The sequence below is a fragment of the Anoplolepis gracilipes genome, chromosome 8, assembly GCF_047496725.1.
Source record: "Anoplolepis gracilipes chromosome 8, ASM4749672v1, whole genome shotgun sequence".
NCBI lineage: Eukaryota > Metazoa > Arthropoda > Insecta > Hymenoptera > Formicidae > Anoplolepis > Anoplolepis gracilipes.
In genome coordinates, this window is record NC_132977.1 from 1365802 (window position 1) to 1393464 (window position 27663).

A 27663-nucleotide genomic window follows, 5' to 3' on the forward strand; every position below is an offset into this window, starting at 1 on the left:
AAATCAGCTAAATGTCAACGCGAATATTGTCATTTCAATTTCCATATTTACTTTAGTTTTCGTTATTCAATTATGTCCGATGGTCCGATGTATCGAATCTTAATAGAGCTCAATTTATATTGAATAATTTAAGATTCTGTATAGCTTTACAATCAAAATTACTACGAAAGTTTTATCAATTTATACAGAATAATACGAATTTTTAGAAAAAAATAAAATACGACAAAGAATAAGTGATTATTTAGAATATCAACTATTTTCACACGCATGCATACAATATATAATTTTGCATAGTTATACATATTGTTAATATATGACGATATACATTGTAAGCGCGCATATAAACTAGAAAATAGTATAGTATTCTGATATTCAAATAACTTGTTAAATAAATATTAATAACATTGTTCGTAGAGTACAGTTTAATCGTTCAATACAGTATAACTTATATATAACGCAATAAAACTATATAACGAATGTACATCAGGTGATGCAATTTTATGCCCATTTACAGCTGTGCGCAAAATCTCGTATTACGCGAAAATAGTACCGTGATGAGTATCTCTCTGAAAAGTTTATATTTTACTACACAACGAATTTGTTATCGGAGACACAGTGTATCGTAAAATTTATTCTATTCATGATATGCGCATTCGTTAAACGATAATAGTCGGGTCAAGTCCGTTATAGGAGTAGTCGGGCGGTCGAAACTTTGGCGCGCAATGAGAGAGAATTTAAGCCGGATGTGTCTCGGAGGAGGATGAGATTGTGACAGGAAAAAAAAAAGTCAAAAGCCGCGATAATACGATCTAATGCCTGCTTCCACAGGCTTCAACGACTATCGGGAATTATAGTGCAACGCAGTCGCGCGATACATGAGAAAGAGAGAGAGAGAGAGAGAGAAAGAGTATAATGTGCAGTTTATAGGGCACAGTTCTTGCTGATAGGGATAATAACTGAGAGGATCGACAATCCTCTTCCGCCGTAAAAGAGATGATATAATACAGCTGATATGCGAGTGTAAAGTGGCGAGCGGGGTGAATTCCTTTCTCGCGTGCATATCGAGAAAACTCGGACTGCGAAAAGATAAGCAACAACGTTTCAAACAATACGTGCGCGCACGAAAAGCACGTGGGAGATGCACCGACCGAGCTCATCGTGGCGGTCGCTCGTTTGCTTTATTCGGTGCAATTTCATAATCGATATCGGTGCCCGAGGGTGGAGAGAGTAGGCGGATTGCCTGCTCTGGCCGCACATCGTCCACCTGTACGCCCGGCGCGGCGTCAGGCAAATTTTGTTGTCGGAGATTGCGAGACGCAGATATGGAAAGCACCGTACCGAATCGTGTTCGCCGCAAGCTTGCATATATTTTATAACACACACCCACGCGCGTATATAAGTGTACCGTCGTATCGACGCGCAACATATATATCTAATGAAATATTTATTCGTGTTGGTTAGATGTGTGTGCACACTCTTTTGCGAGCGTAGAAGAGCACATCGCCGCGTCTACTTTACGCCGTGGTATATATACATGTAATGCGATATGGAAAGTTTTGAATCTGTGAGATCCAGCTGCGCTAGATAAAACGTGATATCTTGCCCCAGGATACTCCCTCAAACCGGGGACGTAAGAAAAATAAAGGTCGAGGAAAAGAAGTTTCTATAAGCGAGTTGAGTTTTCAACCCATTTTACCTTACATATGAGAGAGCACATCGTCTGTGTTTTATCTTTCTCGTCACTTTTATTGCTTATTAACCGCTTTTATGTGCACTCGTATCGCTTTATCGATTATGCTCATGTTGCGAATGATGAATAATATGTAGATATATAAAATAAAACGTTTCGACCTATTGAGAGTTTATTCTATCGGAAATATTTATATGAATAAGGATTTTGTAGACTAAAATATATACGATATATTTCGAAAAAGGAATCTTTTCTCTTATTTCTTTTATTTCTCTCGTGATATGACAAATTAATTTTCAATATTCGAATAAGCTTTAATGAGTGTGAATATACGAATAAAATCTGTATAAAGAATTTCTAAAACAGAAATTTTAAACTAGAAAGAGTTTTCTAGGTACGTGAAAACCGTGATTAAACTATCAAAAATGTCAATTGTATTCAATCGTCCATATTCTGTTCGACACATGTCAATCAAACAGAATTTTCTCATCTTTTTCGCGATGCTTTTTAATCCATTCTCCATCCATCGATGGGCTTTTCGATGCGTATCTATCTAGGAACCTTCAATAAACGTTCGCATGTTATCAACCTGAAGAAAGAAATCTTCTATTTCTCAATCGAGAGCGGCAATATCGATCAAGCTTCTCTCCAGCATCGACAGGCCACCCTCCTTCACCCTCTCTATTACACCTCCGATAGTAACGCAGTCTGCGCAACATGGTCTTCGTTACCCGCGGCAGCATCGATAAGAGAAGGGTGGCGACCGAGCGAAAGGGTAAAGAGCGCGTTCCATGGAAGCGCCGATCAAGCCTTCGCGTATTTTTCCCACCTACGCACCGACGACTCTCATTTCAAATCCAAGTCTTTTCATTTCGTGAATCCCTCTTCTTTCCATTGTCCCAACTCCCTTTCGGCATGTGTCTTGCATTGTCGCAAATTTTCTCCTTTCTTTTTCCATGGTCCAGATTATCTCGCGCATTCGTTGGCACGTAAGAAAAATAGATGAACGGTGTCGTCGTGAATCCGAGGATGATGTGTCGCCAATATACCGGGCTATCTTACGCTGTCATGCACGAATTACGACATATTTTTAGCTTCTTCAGTATTTACGAAAGGCGGGACGCCGTTACGTGCACGTGCCCGCCACGTATTATATATATATATATATATATATATATATATATATATATATATATATATGTATATATACACATATAATACGCACGGGGCTGAATTTTTAATAGCGGCTGCACCCGTCTTCATGATTTCTGGCATACGTTGTAATATACGCGATGTTATAAGGGTCGTTCGCGCGAAAATAACATCTCGCATGCACGGAGAGGTATTTTGGAATTACGGTGAAAAATATGCGGCGTTTATTCAGCTTTTCGCAAGGGGCCCGTCCGTAATGTTTCGGGGGAATCGCGTAGTTTATTTTCACGCCCTAGAAGAAAATCAACGCGTCTGTCACGTAAACTCCGCTATTTATATATCAAGTCAAGCTGCGCACGACGTGTACAAGTGTGTTGCGTAATTACTTGAGATATTACTACCTTACTGAATAGGATAAAGAGGTACAGTCTCGCGGTAGCTACAACAAACCTGCTCGCGCTAAGGTTTGGTTCCATTTTTTAGTCGTTTCAAACATAATAGCTTCTACCTAATGCAGATGTTGTGGAGTCGGAAACTCTTGATATATTACCGGCGTAAATTCTTGCAGCTCCGAGAAATATGTTAAAGATAATTACACACGATAGTCTACACGCTAATTAGAAAATCGAGCTGTCTTACATTTTTGTGCTTGATACGTACGGTGAAATTTAATAACAAATGGATTTCTCTTTCATTTACTTTTCCAAACATCTGTCATGTAAAAATAATACAGCTATATAATCTTTATTATATTTCCGTAATTAAAGGAACGTACGTTTAATAATAGTACGAGGAAGTATACAGTTATCGAACGCGACATAAGTAATTCAAACCCGATGGTATATGGAAACTTTTCCTGTATAAGGAAAATAGACAGATATTGATTCACTTATGATGTGAGGTATTTTAAAACATTGTACACAAATGGCGAAGTCTATTTTTACCGTTCCATTTACGATATATACATAAAGAGATATAACACAGTCCTAAAGTTCTCTATCTATACATATAATGTTGTGTATATTTTTTTTAGTGAATATTAATTCTTTGTTTGAAAATATTCAAAGCTTTAATGAAGAAAATTTAAGTGTTTTTAAATGTTGAAACTTATGTATTTTTAAACTTGAGAAAATTAATATGATTGATAGGCTTGATAATCTGTCGAAATTGTTCCCCTTTAAAAGTAGACTACTCAAGGACTTTTATTGTCAAACACTAGTGTCACTGTTTATATGATATATACTTTTTATGTAGATTTCGCTTTTTCGTAAACGTGACAGTTTTCATTTTTATTCGGATTTTGCGGCTATTAGAGATTTCTGCTTATCGTCCTTCAATAATTGCATTCTCTCCTCAAATAATTACACATCACTGAACGTGTATCGAGGCGTTATGAGCGTATGTTAACGACATATACATATACTCATGCGTGCCACAACATGACATACGACCGACAACGGTCAGACTTCGCGGATTTCCGTTCGAAATAAATATGTATCTGTCCGACACCATCATGACGTATAACATGACGAAGGTTTTGTGCTAAAAATATATTTTTCTTCCTCAATACACTCACGTAATAAGAGAAGAATAGACAGACGCAAAAAATATTGCAGCGACCTTGCACTGATCTATTATCATGCAAGTCATTAATAGTTTTTGAAAAAATGCGCGTCACATAATATTGTGTTTTATTTATTTCATATATAAATATGTACATAATATTTTAATAATATTTTAATAATATGTACGTAATATTTTAAATTAATTAACAATAAAAGTGATATTTGAGTATTGTTAATAAAACAAAGCTATTTTATTAAAGAGAAAAGAGTTATAATATTTACAAATAAATTAATTTATCTGTAACACTTACTTTAATTTTCGCTTCAATTAAATTGATGAAAAAAAATTAATGTATATATCTACCTGTAATAAAACAAAACTAAACTAAATATTAAAAGTTATCGAAGGTAAATGGAACATTAAAGGATTAAATAATTCATGTTAGAGTGTCGGAGATATTTTATGTTTTTTTTTCTTTTTTTTTTTTGCGTGCTGCAATCGACACAGGTTTGTACCTCTAGAGGTGGTGCTTTATGTTGAATAATTTTTTATTCCGAATAATCGAAGCGAGAACGACAGGTAGAAATGTTGCAGGAAAAATAACTTTATTTTCTCGTTGGATTCACACGCCAATGAACGAATGATTTAGCCGCATCCTTTTGCCATTAACAATCGAATTAGATAAAATTCATAATCTTTGTCGAAATAACGCACATATGGCAAAATTATACAAAAGCCATTGGCTTGGCATTATCTCCGCTCGTGAATCGTTAGCCAGACAGATTCTTTCAATGCCTTTTTATAATCTTTTGTGAAATTATTTAGTGAATGTATAGCCGGTATGCATAAACAATGGCACTGGTTAATATGTAGAGTACATTCACCATGATTACTTCCATACGCGGCAAATATCGGAAATGTGCAAAATAATATGCGTGCACAGTTTAAATGATGCGGACCATCAAATGTTTGCAAATCAGCCACTGTGTATTAATGCGTCTTTTAATTAGTAATGAGCAATCGAGCGATCAATCACGTAATATTATCGCGTTTATGCGTGTATACAAAGAAGAGGATTAAACCGCATTTATTCTGCTTTTATTTTTAATAGCTAGATATTGAATCTTTCGCCAGATATGGTGAAAATTTTCATTGGAAGATTAAATCAGACGGCAAACAGAATGAGCGTCGCTGGAAGAGTCGCGGATGTAAAACAAGCTACCTGAGTACTCAAGCAGCGTGAGGAACAGGAACGTGCGCAAAGGGGTCGGTAAATTAAAACCCTCATCAAGGATTCAAACAAATTCCAGCGCTATGTCGAACAGATTAGGGCCCCGGTCGTGCCAATTCGGGATTGCCGTTTTAAGCCGGCGGAAATCAAGCGGGTGAATTACCGACTTGATTAATACCCCCTCGGTGGTTTTTGCCTAATTATCCCGGGAGCCCTGTAATTAATAGTAGTTGGGCAAAGTGTTAGCCGAGAACTAATCGTATTTTTATGCCCACATACGGGAAACCGTGGTTTCCAAATTGATAAATTTTTGCGGAACGAGGGAGATTCAGAGAGGACACTATGGTAGAAATAAGACAAGCAATTAATACAAAGCAAGGAAGCAATGAAAGTCGAATGCTGGCCGATTGGAAAACAATTACGGAGGTGATCGATACAAAAGTGTCGCGAGAAAAAGCGGAAAATTCATCTACTCTCAGCGCAAGATTGATCGAGGCGCACTTGCTCGGTTCAAGAACTGTAATAATTATCACCACGCTCTACGAGTCTCTAACGTCGTTGCGAACTTGTCCACTCGTAAAATCCTTCATTTGTTCGGCCTCGCAATCAGTGTTGCTGCTTGCTGCTGCTGCTGGTCGATTCTCGAGCCTTCCCTGTATCATTGCGCGCCAATAATTTCTGTCCCTTTGACTCAAGTATCGCGTCAGAAGAGATGAAAGATCTGATCTTCTCAGTGCTATACTTTTGAGCTAAATTTAATTAGCATACGCATAAAAAGTGAAAATTTTTTTTAAAGTTTTAATAATTATAGTTCTGGCTATTAAAGAAAAAAAATAGGACAAACTGACACTGAGACGACAAGTTCATACTGCTTACTTTGTCCGCTAATAATTTTTTTAGCATTTGTTATCAGATTTAAATGCTTAAAAATTCTACATTAGTTTTAGAAAAAGTTTTATACGTAAATATTATTAGAATATTAATTATACAAATTAAATCATCCGATATGTTGGACGTGATAATATATAATAAAATAAATGATTAAATTTCCTGCTTACCGATCTTGATATCTAATTTATTTAATAAATATTTTAATAACTTTTACGCATACCTAGAATTTTGTTTACAAAATATAAGTGAATGACCCCCTAAAAAAATAACACGAAATTTCAGTTAAAGTCGATAGAACAATTGAAATATGACCAGCATTTCATTTCAATACTTGTATGTTTGGCGTCTTAGACAATCTAATTTATTAAAATATTTTAATAAATATAATAATTTTTACGCATAAAACGTTCTCTGGAAATTAAAAGTGAAAAAGATTACAGACTGACACAAAATCTCCTTAAAGATAAAACTAATTATATAAATAAACTATCGAAATAGGACTAGTTCCATTTTCGGTATTTATACATTTGACATTTCGAACGATTTAATTGATTTAATAAATATTCTAGTAATTTTTATGTATAGAGAGAGAACATTTTCTTTGAAAATTGAAAGTGATAGATATAGACTGACACGAAATTTCATTAAAATCGATAGAACTATCGAAATACGATTAGTGTCTCATCGGTATTTATACGTTTGGCATTTCAAGCCTAATTTCAAGATCTAATTTATTTGATTAGTATTGTAATAATTAAAAAAAATGTATGCAAGTAAAAAAATGCTATCTTATGAAAGTTATTTAGTTTTTCAGTACATTTACAAATCTAACGCTTGAAACTTAAGAGGCTCCGTATTTTTCTTTCGTATGAATAAAAAACATTAGAAAACGTATGTAATAAAAAAGTTTAGTTAAGAGACAGTATGAAAATATTCTCTTTACTTGGAATTTTGAACAAAAATATCTGGAAAATAGGGGAATTTTCAGGAAAATTTTTTTTTACAAGAAATATTAATTGAATAGAAACCCTGGATAATACAATACGTCATAATAAAAGTTTTATAACTATAATTAAAATTTTGTAAAACGTTCTAATCATTATCGCAATGGTCAATTATGTATTTGGCCAGCTATTCCACAGTTGTGAACTTTTCGCGAAATACCTACATTTTCCACGATATTGGCTCCATTGTCGGACCGAATGTAATATGATCCGAATTTTTTCTCACTTATATAACGCTGTGCGATCTCGCGGTTTTCGTGCGCGGAGAATTTCGCATTTCCGCTTTGGTGTAATAGAGAAGCTCTCTTCGTGGTTGACCCGCTTAATTGTCTTGACAGGTCTCACAGAATCTGCTTGCGGTTGCGTGTTTCTCCCGTCCTCCTCTCCCCTTTGCAACCACCACCGCTATATAGAATGTCGGTGTAATAAATACATCTCTGAAATGCCATACTGTCTTCGGGTGTCACTTCCTCCGACGGGGAAATTCAGGAAGTGAGCACGAGACGCCAGGCGTAATACGCAACGTATCCGCGTGTGTAGAGCAGCGAACGTTTCTCGGTCGAATCGTTTTATGTATTTATCCCATGTTCGCGATATTCGCGAATAACTTTCCATACGAATAATTTTCGACGGATTTATTAATTACACGTTTCAATCATTTTATATATTTTCCGCGCGTTTCGCGGTTCAGCGAGCGATTGGCATCGCGAATTTATTACTTTCATGCGGCGACGATGAGAGAGAGCTGCAGAATGGGATGAATGATTTATTTGGCGAATTAATGAAAAAACAACATAAACGATAACCTGAAAAGATACACAATTTTAATATCGCGTGCTGCGGTAACGAACTAGTATTTGTCGGATTTGTAATAATCAGGTTGCGAAAAATAGCCTTTAATCTAGTGGAAGGGACAGAGGAAAAAAATCGATTGGTTATTATGGCTTGCGTCTCGTCCAAATACACGATAACGATAAAGTATGATGAAAAACCAATATAATAAACGAGGCGAGAGTGAGATGGAATATAAGTTGCTGGTCGCGAAAACAGAGCATTATTACTCTTTGATCTTCACTTTTCCCTGGAAAATGGAGCTCCATAGGGGTACAACGCATGGAGTCCAACTTCTTTGTGATCCTTCGCTCTGCACCTTCGATCAAGTCTCAAAACACGTTTGCAGCAGCGTCGGGGGATCGACGGTACCTCGTGCGAAAAGCGAACGTGTAAAAGAGATCAAGGCGCAGAGAAGCCCGAGAAATTCATAAAGCGCTTCTTAAGTCGGCATAGAAGAACATCAGTCAGTGACCTTCTCGCGCCGGCGAGCGATCTGGGCTTGCCCTCAAGAGGATTCGCCTGGAGCTGGGAGCCGGGAGCCGGGAGCCGGGAGCCGGGAGTTCGTTTGGCCGAAGGCAGTCGATGGCTCTGTACGTCGGAGTTCAAAGCTCTCTCTCGGAACGCCGATGTCGGATATCACCCTCTTTTTGCTAGATATCCCTCGGAACTTCCAAGCCCGCCGCTTCCGAGTGCCCCACTTATCGACCTCCATTCAATCGACGGATGGAACCCACCCAACGCCTTCTTTCTCGCGAATTCCCTTTTCGCTCTTTGTCTTTAGCTAAAGACTATAAGGGATTGAGATAATACGACTTGTTCGTCAGCGCGGTCGAAGCCGATAGAAATCTGAGAAGTTGAAAAATAAATGATTAACTGGCGCGTTTACACCATGTGTAAAAGAGAAAAATACATCTTTCCAAGTTTTTGGTCTGATTATTAATCAAACACATATTATAACAATATTAATAGATTAATAGAAGTTTAATTGTGTTATACATACCTCTTTCTTGTAAAACTTTTTTTAATATCTGTGATTATGATAAATATGTATGTGTCGTTAGTAAAGGCATATAAAGTATCGTTTTACACACAGATTCAGATATATTATAAATGGTTAATAATCGAATAATTAGCCGACATTAAATATAATATTAAAATTATGCAAAAATATGTATATTGATGAAAATATGTATATCAAATATTATATTGATTTTCTGGATCGGCATGATATTTGATCAGTTGCACCTTATTATTAATGCTTTAAAGAGAGATATGGATTTAGAGTTATAATTTTAACACACAATTTCAATGAATTGGCATTTTGACGTGGAAAATAAATGCAGCTGCCACCGACAATTTTCTCATGTTAATATCTCTTTCGATGAAATAATATTATATTTCCATCATTTATATATATTTTAACTTTTTTTATTTTAATTAAGCAGGCTTTTATTATAATTAGGTAATATAGCATTCATCCGAAAAACTGCATGCCACTAAATTGCAATATTCTGTATAATACGGAATACTTACTTAATAAACACGTTATATATTTATCTCATTTCTTTGTATCTGTGTGTGTACTCTCACAGATTCGAATAAATATTTTTAAAAAAATGTTAACAGTAAAATAATTGTGGAATTTTTAACTATAAAGTATTTTCCGCACAATTTTTGTGAAATTTTTTCAGCAGAGATTAAATTTGAAATACGTTACATGATGGATATTAAAAAGTTTAGAACAATTAAATATATACGATATATTTTAAACATTAAATTAAAACGGTTGAAAGATTAAATTTCAGTGTGAATCAGGAAAAGTTGTTAAAGAGACCTGATTTTTTTTATCCTTATAAAAGAATCGGACGTATCGCATCGCACGAACAAGTGACGCGATAAAAAACGAGAGGAGCCGTCATTACTTGAAAGAGGTGAGAGGTTTACGACTGTCGATCAAGATCTGAAATTGCTTGCAAAGCGCACGCGAGCATTTTCTTCAACTTTCCATGGAAACCAACTTTTGTAGGAATACGTAATTTCGTCCTCCGGGAACATAGAGACGATTGTTGGCGAGCGACTCCCGGCAAGCTGTCAAGACTTTGTGCTTCTCTTCTACATTATACATGTACATACACATCGTATTCCATGAAACGAATAGTACTAAGTCAGCAACATCCGCGAGAATTCGACGACAATATTGCTGTCTTCTCTTCGCTTAAGTTATAGTAAGGGACGAGTTATCAAATTAACTTCTGCCACTCGTTCACGCCTCGCGGATAAATCGCGCGAGACTGAATCCCGCGAAGATGGAAAACGTACCAGGTAAACGATCAGAAAATCGCTGATTCATTCAGCGATCTTCTCTTTTCGCTTTTCTCTTTGGTGGGGTTGCATTCAAGATCGAATCTCAACTACTCATGAGAATAAATCAAATATCGTTTGCCGGTATATAAATGTCTTTAGAACAGATTTGAATTATACATGAAAAGAGATGAAATATTGATTACTTATTTCTCATGTAATCTGAAAAGTATTATCTTTTTTCCATGATAAATCGCTTCTTCGGTTTTTATAATTATTACAATAAAATGGATGAAAATTATTTTTCCATCGCAAACAATATACACAATTATTAAATAATGTTAAAAGTTATGTAACCGTTATAAACAGTAAGTAAATAGTGTCGTAAAATATTTTAACTTGATGTCTTCTTTTTCTTGTTAGATACAATCGACAAAAGTTGGCTGTTTACTTGGTTTGCAGCTGCTTCGAAAATCTCATAAGGCACGACCGAATTAAGGGATTAAATTGCGCAACTGGCGAATTGTCGCCTAGAAAGAACTTTTCGAAATCCAATAAGTGGAATGCGGACAAAAGATTGAAACATCTTGAACATTGTAAATAAGGCAAAAAAAACCAATCGCGCAATTGTACAAATTCGTTCTACACTTGGGAATCGCAATTATAATTACAATCAAAATTCTACTTAATTTGTTTTTTGTTTTTGTTTTTTTTTTTGCTTGGTATAAATTAAATATGTATGTGTTATGATTTATTCATATCTTTTTAATTTCAAGATAAAAATACATATATAGAAAACGAGCAATTTTCAAATTGCTTTCACAATTTATCGTTCCCACAGTTTCATCTATTATTTAGAGAAGTTCGCATCCCATCGTTGGATCGAAAAGGATCTTTCTCTCGGCTAAATCTTCCTGGAGATCCCTCTTGAACCTCCGAGCACCCTTCTTTCTATCGTGGGCTTCTATTCAATTCCGAATGAATTCTAGCCCTCTCACACACCGCCTTCTATTTAGCGCTCTACCTCTCCCCGCAGAAAGGGTCGAACACAGACAAAACGGCATAATAAGGTCTACGTACGATCGTATTCCATAAAGGGAGCAATTTCTATTCTACTCGTTTCGTGGTACAAAGCCATCTACGTAATTATATCCACATGCATAAACAACTAGGCGTATTCTGTATTATCGCTATTCACGTTTTTCTCTCTCTTGGAAGTATGTAAGCAACTAAAATATTACGAAGAAAGTATATAAAACGTTTTAGAAAATTGTTTAATTTGTCAATATACGTGTACCGGAACATTTTCAATGAGGACAACATGCGATTTAAATTCAACGCACATTGCTAATAGTATTTTGATAGTACAATAAAATCGGTGCAACAATTTCTTAGTTACATTTATATGCTAATTCCATTCTCATAGCACAAAATTGTCAAAAGGACTTAATTAACGATAAAGCTAAAATAATTACTGAATAATTACGCGCACAATAATATATCTAAATATATATATATATATATATATATATATATATATATATATATATATATATTATATGAAAAAGCTTATACATATATAAGAATTTACTATATTATTTGAAAAAAATTTGGATCCTCATAATATAAATATGATAATTAAAGTACTAAAAAAATGAATCAAATCACGCAATATATTTCAAAGAAAACGAATAAAAAATTATGTGACATAAAAAAGGTATATATAATGAAATTGACTAAACAATTTATCGCTTCATTACTTTCATAAAATTCACGCGAGGAACGATATCGAGGGCAGAAACAATATTCCCTTCTTTTTATGCGATTGCTTCCGGTCGCCCTACCACGCCCCAATGATTTTCCGGAGAAGGATAACCATCGCCAGGATGAACCTCGCACGAATCTTTCGTTACCAATACACGCAACGGATAGGAGACCCTCTTTTCGGCCCCTTTTTCGCAAGTTCGAAGCTAGGACGAATCGTCTCGCAACGAGGAATCGTCACGGCTTTGATACCCTTGAAATATTCCTTCGGGAGCGCCCTACTTGAGCCTGTTGGACCTTACATGGATCCGAATATTCGTTACATTCTCGACTCCATATGGTTTTCTGTCGCGATTGGTACTCTTGCCCGTAACTTTGTTTCCCAATTTCGCTGCCGCGTCGTCTACCAACTGCGCATACGAACTTACCGAACCGTGGACAAATTTCACGAAACTTGTCCCAGCAAGCAAGTCTTCCGAACATAAACAACCGAGGAAGAAACGCGCATCGATGCTACCGATGGCAACGCTTTTCTCCCGCGACGGTATGATTTATTCAGAAGGCAAGGACTAACGTACACTTGGTAGCTCTCGAAATGCAAACTGTAACCAAGTAGATAGATGCTCACCGAACATACCCACGTTCGTTCTACTATCGTCGACGTATTCTAATCAAAGACGTATTCTGCATGCTTTAATCTAATCTAATCGCAACCTAGACCGGGACGGAAGGAGAACGATAAATCTTTCTCGTCGGAACTCGGCGCGACTCATGAATTAATGAGTAAGCGATGTCTCGGACTAAATGGCGATTCTCTCTCTCTCTCTCTCTCTCTCTCTCTCTCTCTCTCTCTCTCTCTTTCTCGTTACACCGTAATTGAGTCGACCTATTCAGAGAGATGCGTTATTCAATGTAACTTTAGCTGTTTTAAATTTAGGTCATAATGCTAGCAGAATTAATGTCGCATGCGAGAAACAATCGAAATTTTCTTAGTTTGGTTTTAATTATTACTTGCTTCGATAAATATAAGAGATTTTACACATGACATTTATACAAGAAGTATCTTTGTAAATTATTCTGAGCATTTTCGAAAAACGCACGACCCTTTATCCGTACAGTAAATATCTACACAGCTGTCGGAGAGACATAGCTAAGACATCGCATACGAAATGGTGATGGCAGACGAGGTGAGCATCCCACGGGGCCCGAAATTTTCCTTCATGAATAATTCTCAATGTTCCCCCGTATATTCCTTTTCTCGAGCGAAACTGAATGCGTTTCAGAAATCTAGAAATGGTGGTCAAGTCATGGCCGTTGGTCATAGGTATACAGAAAGTCGAGTCGCGGCGATCACCCATTTCAACTCTCTTTGCTAGTTTATTTCTCTCCTTCTCTCTCTCTCTTTCTCTTTTTCTCATAAAAATTCGCTGTACGTACGCATGTCCCTCGAAAGGTATGGACGAGAGTATAAATGATCTTTAAGAAAATCAATACATGTTGATATTTACAGGCATTGTTTAGGCAAGAAATAATACGTTATGATTCTGAAATGGAGGGGAAAAGATAAAGATCAAGTAAGAGATTTCTCGATTATTTTGTTCTCAAAATCGTTCATAAATTCTATATGAATTAATTGGATATACATGTATGTAATATAACAAGATGATTTTTTGTTGCACTTTTTATTGGTTAAAATTAGCTATACACATTTCCATATTTATTTAATGATACATAATCTTCAATTAATGAAGAGATTTTATTATTATATATCTCTGTTATATTTTTATCTCCATTATATATTTTTCAGTCCACTAATTATTGTAAATACATTGTGCATTCTTGTGTGAAAAATATTTCTGTGATAATAGGTCAGATAAAATATAAAACATGAAATTGTAATTCTTCCATTATGACATTTCTTTCATTCGTAATTTCTTCCTGCAGTTTGCAAAACAAAGTGCTCTGCAATATCGATTTGCTAATGGCACTTATACAATCATCGAATCTTCGGGAACGATCCTCCTTCCAGAGGGAGCGATGGAAGAACTACTTTGTCATTAATTTTAAGAACATTCTCGATCGATATCATCTTGTTTCCCAATATTTACTCTGGAAAGTTTTCAAGCAATCGAAGTATCCGATCTATTTTACAATCTGCTATCATGGAAATAAAATTGTGAGCGCGATATAGAGATGTTCGTCTACGAGCCTCAACGGTTGAACGAGCATAACCTTCTTCAATGGAATGGGCTCTTTAAAATCTCGTACTCGTAGCAGAAACGAAAATTAAATATTCGCCTAAAAGCGGATGGGGTTCCACAGGAGTGCGGTAGCGATCAATTTGTCAGGAGGAAACACGGGGAGGTGAAAAGGAAGTGAAGAAGCGGTGGAGAGAAAAAGAGAAAGAGAGAGAGATATGTCACACAGGGGATGGGACTCGTATTCAGCCATTCGCCGGAGTCCACTTTTTTCCACGCTCTCGCAACAGAATGCAAATCGAATAGGAGAGAGAATTTAAAATCCGCACGGTCCTGTTGACGAACCTGCAAATTAGTGCGCGAGCGTCGCCGACATCGACGCCAGCGACAGCGGCGCTAATGAGATTCTACGTAGATGAAAGGGCTCTGGACGAACGTGGAATTAATGGAATAGTCGAGTCTACAGTACCGAGGCTTCATCGATCCCTTTCCCGCGACTCCGGAAACAACCAGCCAACCGATGTCCTACCGGATACGTATCGGGAGACAACTAAAGCATCGGCGTCGCTTTCCTTCATTATATTCTGTTGGACAATCCATCGATTAACGACCATCGCTTGCAGTGCGCGACCGTTTCCCGAAACGAGCGGCTGCGAACGTGATTTGCATAGTTGATGATAAGAGCCGATATCTCTGCATGACGATAATACAGCTCGAGTCAGGAAGTTCGAGAACCTTGACCGATTAATGATATCTGCAACTTGATTAATAAATCGATTAATAGCATTTCCGACAAGGCAAATAAGAGTTGAATGCTTTCCTGATTGAATCATGAGTCCATAAATTCGGCATGTTTTTTTATTATTTGAGTTGACGAATATTCTAAGATACGCAGTTTTATTTTTAAAATCCTTGCTAGAGTCTTAAAGAAATACGTATATTTATAGTCTAGATCAGAGGTTCCCCAAGTTGGGCGATATCGCCCCCTAAGGGGCGTTGAAATGATTTAGGGGGACGGTAAAAATCTCGGTTGCAATTGGGAAGGGGGGGGGGGCGTTAAATAAAATTAAGGGGCAGTGGAAGCATGTAACAAAAAGAGAAGATAAGAAAACTTTGAAAAACTGTTTGTATAGGTTTTATATGTTTATGTGTATTGTATAACATAAAATTAAATGTTGTAGTAATTATTTTATTTTCCAAGTATATAATATCGGTATATTGTTAACGAAACTCGAACAATGAAGAAAACATTATTCTTATTTTATTTTAATTTTTAGTTTAATATTATCCTTCATTATTTTAGTTATTTTATTTTTTTTATTTTAATAATATCTTTCTTAATTTTCTGTGCTTTGGTTGCAGAACATAAAAGTATATAAAATCCATAGATAGTTTTCTTTTTTAATATAATGTAAGTTACATGCGAAAGACTAATGCGAATGTTATTATGATTGATTTTAATAAATAATTTTATAATTTCAAGCTCCAAGGTGTTTTATTCACACAACATCTTTTTTACTCTATGTGTTTATGTTGTATGCTATAGGATAGCTACAAATATAGATATATAAAAAACACAAATGTATCACTGCATTTTTCTATTTGTTCGCTTAAAGAAAGTAGATTTTTCAGGGGCTGCTGAATAATTTTTTTTTTTTTTTTAAAAGGGGGCGATAGAGCAAATAAGTTTGAAAACCTCTGGTCTAGATTAATATGATTTTTAATTGATATATATAGTTACAACGTATATAACAATATAATAAAAATTACAGAAGAAATCTTGTGCTATTAATTAAATCTCAAGAGCTTCAACGTGACTGTGTTTAATAATTTTAAATTACTGAATATTATCTACATATTTTAAAACACATTGCGGTCTAATAAGTGTATTCATATTCAACAGAAAGAGAACGCGGAAAATCAATTTTGCCTTCACGGGCTTGGAGAGAATTGGTCTTTTATCACGTACTAAATACATCACTGGGGAACGTCTCGGCATTTTCAGTCGCTATTACTCAAGATAGAGTATCGAAGCGCTTCTGGAGAACAACTGCGTCATTTGCATCGTCGATAAACGCGTGCCGTCGACGGAGCCGTGCGACGATAACGCTTCGACGAAGTCTCGAAGACCTCGGTCGATTTAACGTCTTGCATGAACCCGATCGTAAACCGGTAAATTCCGTTGCCGTTTTGCGGGCATCCTCCACGCGGAGGATAATTCAACCGCCAGAGATGCATGATAACCACTGGCGAAAATATTTGCGTTGCATTACGCTGCCCGTATGTCCCGCGCGATAAAACCGACAATCACTATACCGTGCGCTGTCACATGGTCGTAATTAAGCAAATGAAGCCACCGCGAACTAGATCTAACGCAAGCTTGTTTTTACACGGCTGAAAATGCGACATTGATTAGCCATTCACGACTATCATCGTTCTATCGCGCGAATGATCTACAGCCAAATATACACTACAATATTGTGTCTTTAGCCATTTAATTTTCAGCCGTAATCGATTTGTGTAGCATAATTAGTTGTGGAGATTATTATAACTTTATTATGGTTCTTATTATATGTATATCACGTATTAATCCATAAATTAATAATTTTTTGCAATCTTTGATTTAATTTAGGTGAACGAGCAATTTTAAATGGGTGTGGCCACTTTAATTAAGAATTAAAGTCTATTTTCAGTATATGTACATGTTTTAAAATTATTAAAGTCCATCAGTCCAGATAGAAAGCACAAAAACGTCAAAATATGAAAAATGCATATTGCTGTCGTTCTAATTATAGCGCAATATTTTACTTTCAAATTTCCATCCGCCCCTAGATTAGCGATTTTGCTCACTGTGTGCAGTAGCGAAACGTTCCGTTAGTAGTACCCGAAACGACGTGATTTGCATCGCACCCGATGAACGCGCGTGCCGATAGCACCGTACAGTGGCGATAACGTTGATCGGCGGGGAACTTCGAGGACGCGAATCGCGTAATCGAATCGACAAATTCAAACGAGCGACTTGGCTGATCTGCCAACTTCTCGACGCGATGTTGAATCCCTACCTGAATTCTCGCTTCCTGGGAAACTCGTTACTTGTTTAGTGAGACAAAAGGAAAGATGTACAACTATGTACCTTTGAATAGAGATATACAACTTTCTGGACGTGCCGAATTTTCATCAAATTCTAAGATATTTTATATATGTGATTTGGAGAATTTTTATTTTTTAATTTACATTAATTGAAAATTCCAATCAAAAATTTAATAGTTTTTAATGTTGATATTAAAAACTTTTACTTACCATTAGATCCGAAAATTTATTAATTAGTATAAACATATTAATTAATTTTTTTCTATATTTATCAACAGCTTTCCTCTGAATAAATAATGTAATAATTATTTTTACGTGTCGCGATAATACTTATTAAATATACAAAATACTGAATTTTCATCAAATTCTAAGATATTTTATGTTTGTGATTTGGAGAATTTTTATTTTTTAATTTACATCAATTGAAAATTTCCATCAAAAATTTAATATCTATTTAAAACAGAAATTTCATTTTTAATGCTTACCATTAGATCCGAAAATGTATTCATTAGTATAAATTTGATTTAATTTATTTTTGTATATTTATAACAGCTTTCCTCTGAATAAATAATGTAATAATTACTTTTACATGTTTTGCAATAATACTTATTAAGTATACAAAATACTTACTAAATATATTTAACAATACAAAGATTCATAATATATTTACATGCATTCTTGTTATCGTAAAAATAGCTTCACGTCATCTCAGAGATTGAATTATAAATTGCTTTTGATCTGAAGGGATTAATAAAGGAATTCTCTAATTATAATTCCAGTATTAATGCACAAGTGAAAGCGGAAAATGCAATTATTTGTTTAACAATCATGTTACGAAGTGCTTTGTAAATCGGTCAGCCATTTTGCGCCCAATAACTATTTGATTTAATTAGAAATCCTGGAAATCTCGAGGACTGTGACCGATTTAACGTCCAATTGTAGGAAGAATAATATGCTGTTGTATCCTATCTAAATATTCGTAGATTAAGGATAGTATGTGTAATCGAGCGCAGAGATTTGTTACGATCCTAAGCCGATTATTGGATTCAACGAACTCGATAGAATTGTATGAAGCCGATTAATGGTATCGGAAAACACGGCGCTGTATCGCTAAATTTCGACACGCGTTTGTACAATACAATCGAGAAAGATGAATCTGGCTCACAATTACATACCCATACGGCTGAACTTTACGCTTTGCGAAAGATCATTTCTCGTTATTTGATAACTTGAATATTATTTAAATGATATTTTATTGCTGTGTTTAGCAACTATGCAATTGAGCTGCTTATTTAACTTTATAAATGAGTAATCTATCGTAAAAATCGATATGCATTATTTTGACAGATATGTATTTAAATTATGCGTAATTTATTCAAAAAAGTTATTTATATACTACATATATAATGTAGACAGACTAAGTTTAAAATTAATTAATTTCGACTTTAATACCAACTTATCTCAATATTAACAACAATCGAAATATTTAATTTACTTCATTATCTTGTCATATATAGTCAGAAATAAACGACAAATTAATTGATAAAATTCGCAACAGCATCAGGATTTTATTTTTCTTACATAAATGTAAGAGTTTGCGTCTGATTCGTGCAAGGTACAACATTTTACTTGAATCAGCTGCTGTCAAGATATAAGAACGCGAGGCTTACATACACTTCCGACAAGTTGGGCAGTTCTTCATTATTATCTTTCACCGCAACATACCGAACAGGTGTACAATTAGCAGCTTATAACCCTGCCATCGACGCGTCACGTTTTACAATAGAGTATCGTTAAACAGAAGAAAGATTATTATCGCACTCGTCGAGTAAAATTTATTGTACGCCCCGACTTTTTCCCGCGTTAAAACGAGTGATCGATCAATGAGACATTTATTGATCATCGCTTATACATAGAATAATCGACATACGTCCCGATAAACTATTGTCACTGTCGTTCAAACATGAAGGTTTTGCTTCTAACGATTTATCTTATGATTTTGCATTAGGAGACCGGTTTTTGTATGCCATGTTTCCATACAGCTCGGTAATCATCTGATTAAGTCGATAATTATCATTTGTTATTGAGCCTCGTCAGTATTACACAATTTGCATAACCGCAAAGTCTAAGGAAAAGTTGACTTCTTATGCAATCGCTCTTTCAGAGCAATCGGAGGAACGTGAATGATAGATTTTTTATAATTCGATTATTTATTATTATGAATCTAAAATTCATATATTGCTCTTTCAAATTTATATATATATAATGAGACTCTATGCAAGTTTAACATATAGGATCTTAAATATAATAGAAAAATCTATACAAGTTTAAGGAAAACATAGATAACACGAAAGTGAACTAGTTAAGTAAACTTTAGATGAAACGACATTAAATTCACGTCACGTCCTAGTAGAATCTATATACAATTTAGGTTGGCAAGATAGATCTGTCGAAACTTGGTTGAGAAATATGGAAAACAAAATTTCATTAATGAATATTTAATGTTTAAAGAAACATTTATATTAAATTAAATGCATATAATAAACGTTAAATATATTATCAATCATTTTATTATGTAACCATTTTCCAAAGTAAGAAACAAGAGATGATATTAATATTCATGCATTCTATGAGAAATCTTGTTGGCATGAATAACAAATTTATGTTACCTATTAATGCACAAGATTCTCACATTCTTTATGATTTACGTCAGCGATATAACTTAAGCCGGAAACGTGCCGGACCTTGGCCGATTAATGGTAGAGCTAACTCCGGCGGAATTAGCAAACTTGGAAGTCAATTTGAATCGCCCACGAAGACCACAAAGTCCATGATCGAAGCGGCTACACTTCGAAACTCACGGCGGTAAGTTATTGTTGGCGATTAAGCTAAAGCATGCCGCATTGATGCTCGCCCGAGATGTTGTTCCGAAGCGCAAAGAAAAATACAACTAGAGAAGCATGGGGCAGTATTGGACAACGAAGACGGATTACCGTGGGTGTTGTGATAAGCGAAACGAGGGACAGCGCTGAAACACATTGACATGGGTTCTTCAATAAATGTGTATTAGAGGGAAACTTGATATACAAGAAAGAGTAGAGGATGCAATAATGTTGCATTTAATTCGCGAATCATTCTCCTTCTCTACGAAGGTTTTATGAAGATTATTTTCAAAAGAGAGAACGATCTTTGATCGAAATTTGATTGCGCGTTGTATGCTATTTATTTCTGAAAATATTGCTCCAATGTTTCAGTATTTTTCTATGTTAAAAAAAAAATTAAATATATATAAAAAATAAAAAAAAACAACACAAGTGAGAATTTTGGCAGTATGTTTCTGTTACATCACCATGTGTAAAACTTCTCCTGTGCACAGACGAATTTGGTATTGCAGAATTGAAGAGAGGCGACTTCAAACTGAAAAACGTCGTGCGTAGGACAGACCCGTCGGGTGATTTTGTTTGTGATTCATTCGTGATTGGCACAAAGAATAAATGCATACCGCGCCTCCGAGAAACTACATACATATATAACTACCTCGACGTTGTAAAGGCGACCAAAAATTTTTCTACCGTAATTTCTCTATGAACGTTTCGTCACAAATATGTGCCCCGCTAATTAAAGATTATTATCGGGCAAGCCACATGCTTTTTCAGCTTTTTTAAGAGCTAAAAGCTAACCATTACGGGAGCGTGGCTTGCATAAATATGCGCGACCTTTTTCATCACTAATTAACGCAATAAATTAGATCCATAATGCAAAAGCCGAAAAGTATTAACGGACAAAAGTTATAAACGTTAATCTCGCGAATATATCTAATAGCTTTTTACTACTCCCGAATATACATATTATAAAATTGTAAATTTAATTTGACACAAAAAATAGACTTTATTAAAATGACAGATTAACACACTATAGGTACACATTCTGGCTTTATATTTTTTTTACGATTTATAATCGAGTCAGTGGAAAAAAGGGCTCTATTCTCAATTTGAAAAAAAGTGATAGCTTCAGCGATCGGACGAAGAGTTAATCTCACACCATGCCATAACGGCTGTGTTAATTCCGTTCGCATCGGCGCCAGCTACGTGCCCATTATGCAGGATAATTGGATTTTTATCCAGATACGGATCATCAGCGCGGCTGTCTGAACCATGATAGAAAGATTGTTGGGAAAATGGTCTGCGATGCCGAGCGCGCGCTATAGCGGTTTTATTCGCCTGGCATCGCCTTTTTACATTCTACGCTGCGGCACAAAAGAATAAATATACGTGTACCTACCTCGCTCTCCCTAGCAGAATTCGCGGAGATCCCGACAATACGCGAATGCGGATCCCACCGCTCCTTCCGTCCTGGACAAGGCACAATAGGCCAGCTGCGCTGGATCCTTTCGCGAATTAAATCCCATCTTAATAAAATATCTCTGTACGCGTGCGTAATCTCTTACGTTTACGCGATAAAAGGCGAGAAACGCTCGAATAGAAATTTTGATTATAACACGCTCGTGACAAATCGACTGACAATGATCTATGATAAAAAGAGTACTCACCGTCACCGTTGCTCCTATTTTCTACAAATTTCCATTTGATTATATTCGAGAGTAATTAAATGAAATTTCTCAATAGTTTAAATACAAATTAATTATAGAGATTTAATTTTATGAGAAATATACTTTTAAATTGCATATAAATGTTGTATAGCAATATACAGAACTAAATATACAACTACGTACATGCTTATAGATTTAATTAAAATATAAATATTACGATGCAATTTTTATTTTTTTTTTTTTTTGTAGAAATAATATATGTTTTTGTTACAAAAATAGCACAGTCTCTTTATACAATATAGTATAGAAGATTTTGTAACTATGTTCTTGCACAGATGTTTCCAAGGACTCATTTCTTCGTTTGAAAGTGTATTTTCACTTTATTAACACCATCTTTATGAAATTTGTTAAAATTCCATTGCACGAGTGAGGAAATTTAATCGACGAATTTCGGTAAAATTTTAGAACATTTATTTTAACAATAATATTGTGGCAAATATATCGACGTCGCAAAAATAAAAGAGAACCATGCTATTCCAGAGTCTGGAGAATTTATATCAGAATGTGTTTCTTTTTGCTAAATGCGAGATATCTATGGAATTTGGAGTGATTAATTTATAAAATAGAGATGAGAAGAGTATATCAGTATATGTAAATTTAAATTACTAATAATAGTTTAGCATTTTTGTAATAGTTTTACAAGTTATTTTGAATATTTTGTAATATATTTATAGGAAAGAGAGATTTGTTTATATGCTAAAAATAATTATTCTCTTATATAAATCTTTTCTCTCTTTCTCTTTTATACTTTTAATAATTTTATTAATTAATCTTTAAATTCTATAAGACTGTTCAAGTAGAGACTTTACTATTTGTTTGTATATCTGTTTAAAGCTTTATTTCTGAAAAATCTTCCTTAATCGTATTAATATAAAAATTATTGACGTTTCTATTGATAAAAAAATTGACTCCAATTGATGAAAAAATCTTCAGCAATGTGTATTCGATAAATTTAACAATAAGACATTCCGTATATACGAGAAAACAACCTTTTTATTTCTTCTAAGATTTGAGCGAGGCGACCGTTTTCGTTTTGCCAGCTCGACAAGCATCTTATTTTCTTATACTCGTTCGCGTCGCCGTCCCTCTTCATTCCGCGGAATGCACTTTCGGCAAATCCGTCCGGGCAACGACTTTTCTCGTTTGCGCTTGTTCCGTTGCCGCGGCGCCGAATGCAACCGCCGCCAGCCAGGAAGATAAGTCCTTGCCGGGGGTAAATCGTGTTTGCCCACCTCGTCTACGAGGACTCTCCGCGCCAAAGGATGGCCGGTTTTCTTCTTCGTTTGAACCTCTTCCCTCGCGTTTCGCTACTTCCTACTTTTAGTCCTTTCACAACGAGAAATGACAATAGCTGCAAAGTATCGCACCGACGAATGACATAGCGGCATTTGCCTTTTATTGCCGTTTATCCTTCGTTGCTGTCGCGCTATCTGCAAATGTCATTGAGAAAATACGCGGGTTTATATAAAAGTCCGAGAGCATTTTTCGAGTATCATGCTGAAAGTATCGGATATCGATATTTGAAAAATGTATGTCGGTATGCGATTCGACGTTCATTTTAAAGTAATCGTTTACTTTGTAGCAAAAGTACTGGTTTTTACGCTACAAAAAGTATCGATAAGTACTACGAGTTAATACTAATAAAGTGTCAATGAAGGATGACTATAAACATTTGTGACCGATATTTTTGAAAATCCCTATCTGGGTCATGTTAGAATATTTTTACAAGAATCGGTCTTACGATGAGATTAGGATTACCGACCGATCATTTTTCATGTTTTTTTTTTTTTTATCTATACAAAAGTCGAGTGGAATAGTAGTGGATATGTGTAGTTGTATGTTACAATGACTTTTGCTTCGCGACATTTAAGCATATCTCGGCAAAAGGGATTATCTCGGCAAACAGCAATTCATAACGCGTAACGACTGAAACAATGGTTCTCCAGACTTTTTATTTCTTCTTACATCTTTCCGTTTACTTAATGGCTTACGCGTCCGCTCGTTTATTGTAATCGCGATTTCTTTTACTCTTTTTTTAAAGAGCTGAGGGATGGGTAAAAGCCGACCATCGGTTAAATCCGGAGGTGCGAAAACACTGGTAGCGAAGAATGAAAGATTCAGGAAGTCTGCGAGCGCTGGATTAATTCAATATTTTGCAATGCTAACGTGTCGCTGCCTTGTAAATCTTCAATGAAAACTACGACGACATGCCGGAGAGATGGAGGAACTTTAGACATTTATTTTTGCAAGAGACATTCTGCACTCGGGAGAGAAAACTGCAGGCACCGTGGCCGTAACATCCGGCGAAAAGCACATGTGCAGCGCTAGATTCTCCGACAATCCTGTTGCAGATCTACTGCAGATTGCGGCGCAACTCCAAAGATTAAGAAAGTTGAGGACATTAAGAAATAGTTTTACCCATATATATCACAACATTGATTAACTTTTTTTTTTTTTTTTTTTTTCCTTAAAGGTTGTCAGTATTAAATTGCGTGTTTATAGTGTAAATGAAAGAAATTAAAATGGTCTCAAGTAACGTAATACAAGATACAAATAATTTGTTACACTAGATCAAGTCGTTTTAGTGCTAGAGTACTTTGATACAACTTTTGGAATCCTTGATATTTTTATAGTTTATCTGTTCGTCTTTTTTTATAAAGAATTGCCTCGACATTCTTTTGAAATTCTTTGAATATATATATATATATATATATATATATATATATATATATATATATATATATGTATTATTTTATTCAAGATCTCCCTTTGTGAAACGTTACGCAACTGTCGCGTCACCGTCGTAAACGTCGTCGTGCCTTTAGTCCAATTTGCGTCAACTATGCGGCGTAATTTAATTCAAGGAGCAATTTAAAAAGTTTCGCCCGGTAGCATAAAGCGAAACGAGTCGGAGAAGAAGGCGATCCACCACTACCGTCATCCGGCAACGCGGCTTGAAAGTAATGAGTGGCCGTTGGAATTTCCTCCCTCGCGTCGCTGACCCTACGCGTACACCAAATCGGAAAGATTTTCTTCGAAAATTATGAAGTTGTTTTCCCGGAAACTCTGCCGCGCTTTTGCGTGTTTTTCGCTCCCGGAAAAGCGACGGCTGGATGAGAGGGAACGGAAACGGGGGTGAGGGTGGCACGCGTCGCGTCGGCCAGAAATTTACGAGCCGGCTACGACTACTTCTTTGGAACACGCCCCGGGGATAAATTATTTCCCCCCTGTGAGCGCCACCATTGCTTCTAGATGTTGCGGTATATATATATGGATACAAATCCCGAAAAGTCTCTTTCTATGTCTCGAGCTGAAAGGGTAAGTTACGTTAACTGTCACAAATGCAATCCGCGATTGCCTTTTCGAACTAAATTCGCCTATTACTACACCATTACCTTTAATTTTGTCATGTAATCCGCTTAATTAAATTATTTTTCTTAATGTAAATATATCTGTAGCCATGTACACGCTTATACAATTCAGATCGCTCGGTACTCGGTACTTTGCGTTTATAATATCTACTTCGTACGCGAGTTTCGGCGAATTACATCTGCATTTTAACGTGAAATTTGCTCGATAAATTTCTGCGCTCGCGGAGAATAATAAAGGTTGAAAATTAGATACCATCTTAATAACTCTTTATATATAAGATTCTAGTGTTATATATTAAAAATTTATTAAGAACGTAGCTATAAATATCGAGATTAAAATCTGAAGAGGATATTTTCTGCTAGTTATATTAATCGCTACAAAATTGAACAATATTTTACTTGATTAAACAATTTACTAAGGAATCTGTTTATATGCTTATATACATTTTGCTTCCAAGCTTTACTAACTTATATTAACGATAAAATTACAGTAGATTAATTAAACTGACCGTGCAGCTGTTTTATTTTCAGAAGATTAATTTTTTTCGTAGTAATAATATGCGAGTTATCACTCTTTAAGAATTTAAAAAAGTATAAGCTTTGATTAAAATTATAAGTCATTAATCATTTTGCTTTATTATTAAATATACACTTTATTGCATATTATTACGTCATAAATAATATACAAGTTGAATATTATTTAAGTATTTATGTCAAATATTTTTATCTAACAATAAATAGTCAAGCAATGAAAATAGCTAAATAAATTGGTACAATTTTGAGCTTCCGTGTGCGCTTAAATTCTAAAGTCAACAAATTTTAATCGAGTAGTATTATCGATTAACGTTAATTCTAACTGATATATATCATCGGATGTAATGTATTAACGAAGCCAGCAACGTGCGTAGAAAATGAAAGCGGCGATGACGGTATAGAGAGAAGCTCTTGTCGATTCCGTCTCGCATCAATAATGCTATTCACTATACTCTAATATCTAATACGACGCAATATCGAAGCACTACGACAGGCACGTCAATTTTATCGTTCCACTCCGTATTAATTAAACTTAATTCAATCTTCTCTCGCCCGCAGACGAGACAGGAAAGTTTTCTGTCGCGAAACTGGAGTGAACTTTTAAGGTACCAAGTTTGCGAAATATAATTAATGAAACTGCCGATGCCGTGTACAAAATTTCGAAGTCTCGATATCATCCCCGTCACGTAGGCGGTCTTTCATCGTTTCACGATTGGGAACTGTGCCCATCGCGATCGATACTTCTGAATTTTGCTTTCGGATTCTTCGCGTAACGTGTGCCCGCACGATACGCTCGATTGTTAGCCAAGAACAAAAGAGCCGCATGGGGGGTGGTTCGTTATGACAGTTCGTTAGTCCCGTAAATTGGCTAACTTGCCGTTAATGGGCGGTTACCAATTATCGAATCGATTACGTCGGTAAATTATCCAGTATTCATTAGTTAACTCGAATTTTCTGCTGCGCGCGCGTACACGAGAACGGCGGTCGAGGCAGGTCGACATAATCCATTAATGCGAAAATAAAGTCAGTTACAACGCATACAATCAAATAACGTTCATCTAATTATCAAACTATTACATTGGACGGATTATTCTTGGCTGCCCTTTAACCCTTTTGACTCGCCGTGTCGTTGCATCACGCATTGGAGTCATTTATCTTCATTGCTACGCAAAACTAGTAAATTGTGTAGTAACAACATAAGTGCTATACTAGTACTAACTACCAGAGAAAAATTATCTGATGGATTATAATAAGATTTTATACCTGAGAACTAGAATATTCATATTCGACGCAAACATATCCTTGCATCATTCAAATTTTTATTACGAGAGAAATTTTTATACGAAACATCTATTATACATATTAATAAGATTGTGACATTTCGGACTATGGCAATTTGCTATTTTAACATGCTAACGTATACTGATG

At 35.5% G+C, this 27663-nt stretch overlaps 1 protein-coding gene across 3 annotated transcripts in view; it reads left to right on the top strand.

Annotated features, from left to right (window-relative positions):
- Positions 1-27663, top strand: part of Sfl (N-deacetylase and N-sulfotransferase sfl) — a 248769-nt gene that overhangs the window by 206801 nt on the left and 14305 nt on the right. The window lies entirely within an intron of this gene.